The 9,329-nt window shown below is 42.8% G+C and overlaps 1 protein-coding gene across 21 annotated transcripts in view; it reads right to left on the minus strand.

Moving 5' to 3' along the window:
* Positions 1-9,329, minus strand: part of Apbb2 (amyloid beta precursor protein binding family B member 2) — a 406,998-nt gene that overhangs the window by 183,983 nt on the left and 213,686 nt on the right. Inside the window, exon 5 of one of the 21 annotated variants that reach the window (XM_048784385.1) lies at positions 7,829-7,960. The exons of the other annotated variants lie outside the window; for them this stretch is intronic. The gene's annotated coding sequence lies outside the window, so the exon portion shown is untranslated. The remainder of the gene's footprint in view (positions 1-7,828; positions 7,961-9,329) is intronic. 21 annotated transcript variants of the gene reach the window in all.

Genomic DNA, 9,329 nt, shown 5'->3' on the forward strand with positions numbered 1-9,329 from the left:
GACAAGCTGGGTTAAAACAGGCTGACTGTGACATTAAGCCAAGAAGATGGTGGCAAAAAAAAAAAAAATCACAACACACAGAAATAATTTTGGAATCAAGGACAGGACGGCTCTTTGACCTTAAGGGTCAAGCTTCCCATGCTGGAAAGAGAGTGAGCCCACCTTTTCTATATTTTATAGTGGGGACATCAGAGGCAGGGATAAGGTTTCAAGAGTAGAGTCTTGCTTCATGATGTTTTGTGGTCAGCAGATTGATTGACATCTTGGCAAGTCACACCCATCTCAGGTGCTGTGTGGGATCTTAGGCAGAAGTAGAGGGGGAGGCTCACTTGCATCATGCGATCAATCTGGAGTTGGCAGAGCCAGACCTATCCCCTCAGGAAGCTACTATGTACAACACAGTCCATACACAGCCCACGGACAGCTAGTGACGGTAACTAAGGTACAAAAATTAATCCTTTCTCTAATTTCTATGTCTTTTTAAAGATTTTTTTTTATTGGTAGATGGACACAATACCTTTATTTTTATGTGGTACTGAGGATCAAACCTAGCGCCTCCCATGTGCGAGGCGAGTACTCTGCCACTGAGCTACAACCCCAGCCCTTAATTTCTGTCTCTTAAGCAAAATGCTTACAAATGTCGATTTGGGATTCTGGTTCTTTATCCTGCTCCATTCAATGTTCTCAAACCATTTCCAAACAAATAATTCTGAGAACACTATCAAAGAAAGAAAAATACGCACAGAGAGAAAGAAGTCTATTTTCTGAAATGTTTCCTGGGGGGGAAACACTAACAACTGGAAAAGAAAGATTTTCAAGACAGATCACCAGATGTAGATGTTTCCATTTAGGAGTGACTTTTATAATTGTGAATCAGAAAATTTTTAAATGAAGCAAAAGATATTATACTTTCCCACAATATACTTGGATCCCCACTTTTTATATGTCTCAGGCATTACATCTGCAGTTTAGAAATAACAGCAATGCTTCCTACTTCTAAGAAGGGCCAGTTTAAAATTTGCTGCTGGCTGGCTGTGGGGGACCCACTGCGTTCATGGCGCCAATTGACAGTCTCTGTATCCTCGCCCTCTGCTCTGTGACTCTGTACTCCCTTTCCACTGGCTCTGGGCTCAGCTGTGCAACTTGCTTTGGTCAACTGGATGTTAGCAAATGGGATGACATGCTTTGCCCATTTCCAGCCCCTTGAAGAAGACAAGATCTGTGCTACTATCATGAGACACGCCGAGGCTGGCCTGTAGGAAGGCTGTTGGAGGCTTGGGTAGGTCGGCTGAGTCCTCTTGGCCAAGACCATCTTAGGCCAGCCTACACCACCCAACACCAAGCACAGGGGCATTCTGCACAAATGAGCACATCTGTAGACTCTTCCTGTAATGGACTGTAGGCATATGAGTGAGCCCAACAGAGACTCCTGGCAGAATTACTCAGCTGTCCTGAAGATACTAATGGTTACTGCTTAAGCCACTGAGTTTTAGGATGCATTTCATCATGCAATATTGTGAGTAGATAAATGATACACTAGTTATACCCACAACAACGAAAAGTGATTACAGAAGAGCTGCTGGGATTAAATTTGAACTGATCCACAAGAGGGATGATGCTATGTGAAGATCCTACTGTGGGGAATCAACCTGTTTCTGAGACTCATGCCCTCCCTGGGTTATTACACAGGGCTGCCTTCATCAATACAGGTACAACTTCAGCCTCTCACACTAACTGCTCATTCACAGCATGCCGCTATTTATGGTTTGCACATTAGAAAACACTGTGATGGAGCAAATTTTAGGTATTCTTCATAAGGACACGTAAATAACATTATTTCCATTAGGAAAAAGGATCAGAACCAAGTTAAATGTTTGTCATTAGAAAATTGATTAAATAAAGTATTATACTCATACAAAACTATTCATCACTCAAAACTGGGGATGTTTCTGTCTGTAATTATGTAGAAAGGATCTTTACTAAGACATTACTGAATAGAAAAAATAAATAGCTATAAAACAGTATGATGAAGACATAGGCACTCCCTACACAATGCTTTCAATTTCTTCGCTCAAAAATTACCAATAGGGGTGGGGTTGTGGCTCAGTGGTAAAGCACTTGCCTAGCATATGTGAGGCACTGGGTTTGATTATAAGCACCACATATAAATAAATAATAAAAGTTTATCAACAACTAAAAAAAATATTTTTATTAAAAGGGGCAGGGGCTAGGGATGTGGCTCAGTGGTTAAGTGCCCCTGGGTTCAATCCCTGGTACAAAAAAAAAGTCACAATATAAAGTTGGGAGAAAGGCAGTATGTGCAGTTGTCATTCTTTCATTAAAAAACTGTTCAGAGGGCTGGGGATGTGGCTCAAGCGGTAGCGCAGTCTCCTGGCATGCGTGTGGCCCGGGTTCGATCCTTACAAACAAAGATGTTGTGTCCACCGAAAACTAAAAAAAATAAATATTAAAAAATTTTTTTTTCTCTCTCTCTAAAAAAAAATAAAAACTGTTAACATCTTTTTACATAAAATAAAGCACAAATTAAGAAGATTACACAAAACAGTCTATTACTATAAAGACGGTACTCTTCTAATTACCACCCAGATCAAAAAACACACTTGAGTAGCTACCCTTCAGACTCTGCTTTCCTACCTCCAAAAGTGAACTCTTGAGTTTATGGCAATTGCTTCTTTTTCCTTATGATTTTATTACCCAAGTATATAATGCTAGTCAGCATAGTTAAGAGTTGCCTATTTTGTAAAATTTGATAAGCCTCTTAGGATACATTCATTCTGCACCCCACTCTGTCCTTTCCTTGACAACTGATTCATTAAGGACTCGGAGCTGTCTGAGCTGTGAAGTTTCCACAGTATGGACTTTGCTGGTGCATGTTTAACGCATTCCTCTAATCTCTGAAATTCCCACCAAGGAGCAGCTGGATTCAGAGGCTTGCAGAGTCTGAGGTGCAGTTCCCTGGGTGGTCCAATGCTTCATCAGGAAGCACAGGACTTCTGGCTCTCATGTTGTTTCTCCTGTTAGTGGCCTGGGCCACTCCAGGCCTAGATCTGTTAACGCACAGGGGCTGCATGATGGCACCATGCTAATTTGCTCACTCCATCTTCACTTACTGCGAGGGAACATATCAGGAGATGCTTCCTCCATCTAGTTCTTGGTTATCCAGCAATATCCTTTGCCTAAGAAAACCAGGATAAATGCCTGATTCTTTCCTCATTATTTTTAAGATGATCAATCAAAAGGTAAGCGATACTTTTTTTCATACCATCATTACCTCGTGGATTGAAACATTTGCAATGCTTATTTTTTGGCCAGTATCAGTCCAATTTGGTTGGCTCCTGGGCCATTTGACATGCCCTCAGAGTCTCTGAAGCTTTTAAGCTTTTACCTATTATGTGGCAATATGCCAGTCTTAGATCTCCCCACCTGTTTTTGTTGTCTGAAGTTCACTCTCTAGGAAATTCCTTAGGAAGAGCTCACAGGAACAGTATCTCCTCTCCTGACTTCTTGCACGTTTGTGTTCCTTATGCCTGAAGGTCAATTTTGCTAGATATAAGAAATCTTGGCTCATGTTTTCTTTCCCTGGAGCACAAACATACATCCCTTTCCCTTCTGGCATAAAGACTTTCTGGCGAAAGGTCTTAGGGACAATTTAAGTCTCTGTCACTGAGTTTCTTTTTTGTGTAGATGCCCAAAGGACTTCTTTCTTTTTTAATCCAACAGTTTTACTAGAATATCTTTGGAGGAGTTGTTCTAAATTGATATTCTAAAATATATGATTTGCTTCTTCAAAATGTAGTCTTCAAACTTTTTTTTTTCCAGAAAAGTTTTCTTGAAATGGAGTATGTGTACCACCCCCTCCTGGTTTTCTCCTCCTGTTACCTGTATGCTAGATCTGCATGCATTGCCTAGCCTTCAGTATTTCTTACCTTTCCCCAATTTTTATTTATTTAACCTTATTTTAAAAATATTTTTAGTGGTAGATGGATACAAGACTTTCGTTTTATTTATTTATTTTTATCTGGTGCTGAGGATCAAACCCAGTGTCTCACATGTGTTAGGCAAGTGCTCTACCACTGAGCCACAACTCCAGCCCCCCAATTTTTATATTTTTTTATAGTATTAGGGACTGAACCCGGGGTGACCTGCCACTGAACCACATCCTCAGTCTTTTTAATTTTTTATGTTGGGACAGGGCCTTGCTAGATTGTTGAGGCTGGACTCAAACTTTTGATCCTCCTGCCTCAGCTCCTCAGTTGCTGGGATTACAGGCATATGTCACTGTGCCCTGCCCCAAATTCTATTTCTTTCTTCTTCATTTCCTTGTGATTTTAAACTTTTCCTTCCTTTTTACAACCTTTGTTTCTGTTATGGCAATATTTGTGGTATGTAACTGATTTTGTGTTCCTCCTAAATTTGAGTTTAATTTTTTCTAATTCTCTCTTAAATTCTGTCAACTTGTCTGAGTTTTCCATATTCAGATTTATGCTGCTCTTTCATCTCTTGCATAATTATATAGTTACCTTTTCCTTCTTTTGAAATAGAACATTCCAATTTTAATCTTTATTTTTGTGGCTGCGCGTGTCTTTTTTGGCATGTTTTCCTTATCTATAGGGATACTGTTCTTTTTCTTACTCTGGATTTTTTAAAAGTAAGTTTGTCTGTAATTTAACTTTGTTAGTATTGTTTATTTTCATGTATGCAATCTGCATAACCTGTTTGATGTCTTTCTCTCCATGCGAGCAAAGACTAGGTGTCTGTTTTGTACATCGGTATATTGCTGGTGCCTGGCACGTGGCAGATAGTCAATAAATAGTTGCTAAAATAATGAACAGAAAAGTGTACTAAAATGTTACTAGTGGTAGTCTCTGGATGATAGGATTTAGAAAAATACCTTCTAATCTTCTGTGTTGCTGATTTGCCTAAATTTTTTTAAACTTTTTTTTTTTTTGTAGTTGTACATAACAACTATTTATTTTTATGTGGTACTGAGGATCAAACCCAGGGCCTTGCATGTGCGAGGCGAGTGCTCTACCGCTGAGCCATAACCCCAGCCCCACCTAAATTTTTTTTTATAATGATATAAGAACGTTTTCATATTCAGAGCAAAACCACTCTTTTCAACTTTGAAAAAATTAAGTTCCTACATGAAGCTAGATACGCATATACCATGTAGCTTTAAAAAACAACCCTCTCTCCCCTCCATCCATCACGTGTGTTTTCTGCAATGAGGTAAAGGGAGGTGATAAAGCTGAGTTCTCTATGGAACACTAGGTCCAGAGTTTGGGGAAAAGAAGACAGCAACCACCCATCTGCTTTCCGTGCTACATTTGCCAGATTTTACTCTATAGCTCAGAAAACATGCTAATAGGACTTCTTGTGGTGCGAGGAAGGGATTAAAAAAGCAAAGAACCCTGTAGTGACAGTTTGGCACGATCTGGAAAGTGGCTCACAGAGCCTGTGACAATTCATGGAACAAAGAAAACATCTCTTCATAAAATCTACACTCCAAGACATCCCAAATATACCACTGAGAAACGTCGGTGGCAGTGACTCAAAAGTGCCCAACAGAAGGATCCCAAACAAGAACAAGATGAAGCCTTAATTGGCTTAACTGGGCTTTCCTATAGCCATTAGAGAAAACACAAGACATGAACTGTCTCAGAAAGCAGATGGTCTTCTCCAGCTCCCTTTCTCTCTCTCTCTCTCTTTTCAACGAGATAATTAAAGGAAACTGAAGAGAAAAAATCTTACTAAATTGGCCAAGGAAAATTATTTCCTCTGAAGTAGAAGGCATGAGCTTTTGAAGAAAGGATTTCAAGTTTTCCCTTGGGGCTGGCAGGTCACTCAGGAAGGCCAACAGCAGAGAGAGAAACCATTCCAAGGCTATGGCCCCCAGAGCCTGCAGCACCCTGGAGGCCCTGTGAACACAGGGGGATGGAAGCTGAGGTGCCTCGGCCTGCTGCAGGAGTACTGGCCTGGGGAGTCAGGGCACGGGGGAGGTGAGGTCTTTTTTGAGGAGCTGGAGACAGAGCCCTGGACCACTGGCATGCTGAAGTCTGTGCTCCACCACAGAGTTGCACCCCAGCCCTGAGAGTTAGTTGCCTTCTTGATTTGAGATTTGGGGGGAACTGTCTTCTCTTTTGTCACCTGTTAATTTTTCTTAGAAAACCCCATTATTTGATCCCCTATTCTGTCTTGGTAGCAAGAAAAAAATAAGATAATAAGAAAAACTCAATACAACATAGACCACAAGTGCAAAACCATTGGTCAAAGAAGTAATTTTGTTTAAATGGCTCTACTGCTAGCTATAAAAGTCTCCCTGGGCAGAAATGCTATGAATTAAAAATTAGGGGAAGGGAACGAGGGTCTGGGTGTTTGAGACCCAACAAAGAAGAAATAATATCCATTTCTCCTCCAAGCTCTGAGGCACTTTTTGCAGAAAGAAGAGGCAGATAAAAGTATATGCAAAGGCAACTCAGACACCCCATGCCAGATTCTTGACTGAGACAGTGACACGAGCCAGATGGCTGCTATGGTCCTGGCTAAAATTCATCCGGAGAGGGCAGGACCCCAAATGTCGCCACTTTGGTCTTGCATACTTGGCCTGAATTTCTAACCAAAGCCTAATGGTATCAGGACGGGGGAATATTCAGAAACTAACATTATTGAGGGCTTCCTCTGGGCTAAACAGACAGTGTCCGCAAGGTCTCTTCCACTTTCCACATAAATCTTGTGGGGATGGAGGAGGCACCATATTTTCCTTGTGTCACACAGGACACTGAGCAAGGTAAAGGAACTTGCATGATGTCAGGCAGAAAACAGCAGCAGGGCCAGCTCCAATCCCAGCCCAAAGGCTCCGGGATTCTTAGTTTAATGTTCCTACTGCCTTTTCCAGGAAGCGGAAAGGCAGAGGGAGCTGGAGAACTGGAGACTCCAAAGACCCCACAGGCAATCTATCTGCCACCTCCTGGTTCTGGGACAAATTGAGTCTTATGACCAGGGAATTAGGAAATGACTAGGGGTCTTTGTCCTCAGCCAGGTCACAGCCACACAGAGCTGTGCTTCTCCTGCCTCCTGGTCATCCCACGTTTTTGAAATCCTTTAGAATTTTCCTGATGTTTCCAACACCAATTCCCCAATCCCTCTCCATGAAAACTAAACCCTTTCTAAGCTTCAAAAATGACAATGAAACCACCTTTGAACACACTAAACTTAAAAGTCAATCCCTACTCCACTTATTGTAGCTTAGAAGATATCTGGCAGTTTTCTTAATGATAATAATTTCCCATTCATACATCACATTGACTATTTAGTAGGCACTGTGTTAAGACTTTCTACATATTAATCATTTTGATCCTCAAAACCACCTTGTGATAAGGGAACTATAATTATCCTATTTTAGAGATAAGGTAACAGCAGTAAGACATTAAATAATATCTGAGGCCATGTACCTGGCAGTGGTGAAGCTATTCTGTTTTCAACTTCTCTGAACTTTGGCTCTCATCTCACAACAGTGATTTACCTCACAAGGTCAGTATGCAGAAATGAAATAAACATACATAAAGCAATTAAACACTAAGATTTCCCCTTCCTCCTAGTATTTCTGGGCTTATTCCAAGGTGTGATCCAAAAATGTTTAATTAGAGAATGAGATAAGAGGAGTGCTTAGTATTCTTTCAGAATACTAAGATACACAGTCTTGCCTGTCTGCCATAACACCCTTTTTGAAGTAAACATCACCACTTCTTTTGCAAATGAGAGACCTCTGTGCATGGGTTTCCCGACGTAAGTGAAGGAGGATTCGAACCTGTGATATTGCTTTCCCTGTGGATTCTCAGGGGTTTGAGGACAGGCTTCTGGATCCCTTCATCTTCCCCATGCAGTAATGTGCAGACCAGGGCACAGCGGTGTGAACTCCACTCCTCACCACAGACCTCTCCTGAGAAACCAGGATGGAAAACTACGATTGACGGCAAAATAGATACAGCCACATTTACCAGCCCTGCATAATTAGTGACTCTTCTGGTATGAGAAAAGAGAGGGGAGAGAAGAGAAAGGAAGAAAGAGAGCCAGGGAGAGGGAGGAGGAATGAAAGAAGAGATGGAGGGAAGAAGGAAGGTGTGGGGAGACGGAAGAAAACGCCCCCTACGTGGTAACAAAACTTCAGCCCAGATGCAAACTCTGCATCCTGCCATCTCCTTCAGGATGTTTCCTTCAGGATGTTGCTCACCAAGAGCCACCTGGGGCTTCCTCTCGGCCTTCAGCTGGGGCTATGTTCGCAGACCCAAGGAAAGACACGCCTGGCCAGGGCCACAGGTCTCAGGAAGGGATGAGGGAAGACACACTCTCAGCCTTGACTGAGGGGGCTGAGGCCCCAGAGGACTAGGGCGTCCCCTCAGCACAGGATGCTGGGATGCGCTATTGAAGGCCTTCCTCTGCCTCCATCGGCTTTCCTCATCAAAGCCTGAGCTGAAGTCAAGAATGGCAACCAAGGAGGCTGAAACAATGGCGGCCCCCAAACCACAAACCCAACCTCCTTCTGCTCTCACTCCCACTGATCCTGCAGCCAGGAAGAGGACAAGCTGCCTTAGCACCATGGGTACCGCAGTCACAGCTCTAAAGGCAGCAGCAGGCTCAGAAAACGGAGCCTGTCTGTCACTCACACAGACCTCTTAGGACACACCCACGGGCATCTGTTTTTCTAGACAGTCTTCCCCAGATTCCAAGGTTAAAGGACACTATACTAATCCATCACTGAGTGAGTAATTGGGGTTCTGTGAATGTAAGTCCTCACTTCCCACCAAACCTCCTTCTTCAATACCTTAAGTCAGCTAGGGGGACAGTTAAGCAATACCCCAGACATCTCTGATCCAGTCCCTCCAGAGTCCCACAACCAATGCACACCAACGGAGGGCCTGGAGCCATCAATCTACCCTCCAAAGCCACTAACTCTGAATTCTTCTCCCTTCATTCCCACTGCTATCTAGATCTAGAGCAGTTTTGTTAACTCCTAGGAGACCCACGATGCATCCTCTGACCACCAGCCTGCCCCGGCCCTGCTCCCCCTGCACACTCCTGCAGACTCTCCTTCCTAGAGGACCCACCACCTGGAGTGCACCCTAGACCACTCAAATCCAGCCCTAGGCTCCTGGGCTTGAAGTCCCTGTCCACCACCGCCTATGAACAACCCCTGGGGTGAGTCAGAAAAGTGTGCTGTGGGGATTAGATAAGTGAGCGGGGGGTAAAGCACTCAGAATAGCTGCAGTCAACTCCAAATGCTCTTTTTTTTTTTTTTTTTTTTTTTTTTT

Source organism: Marmota marmota, unplaced genomic scaffold (assembly GCF_001458135.2).
Source record: "Marmota marmota marmota unplaced genomic scaffold, marMar, whole genome shotgun sequence".
In the NCBI taxonomy this organism is placed as follows: Eukaryota; Metazoa; Chordata; class Mammalia; order Rodentia; family Sciuridae; genus Marmota; species Marmota marmota.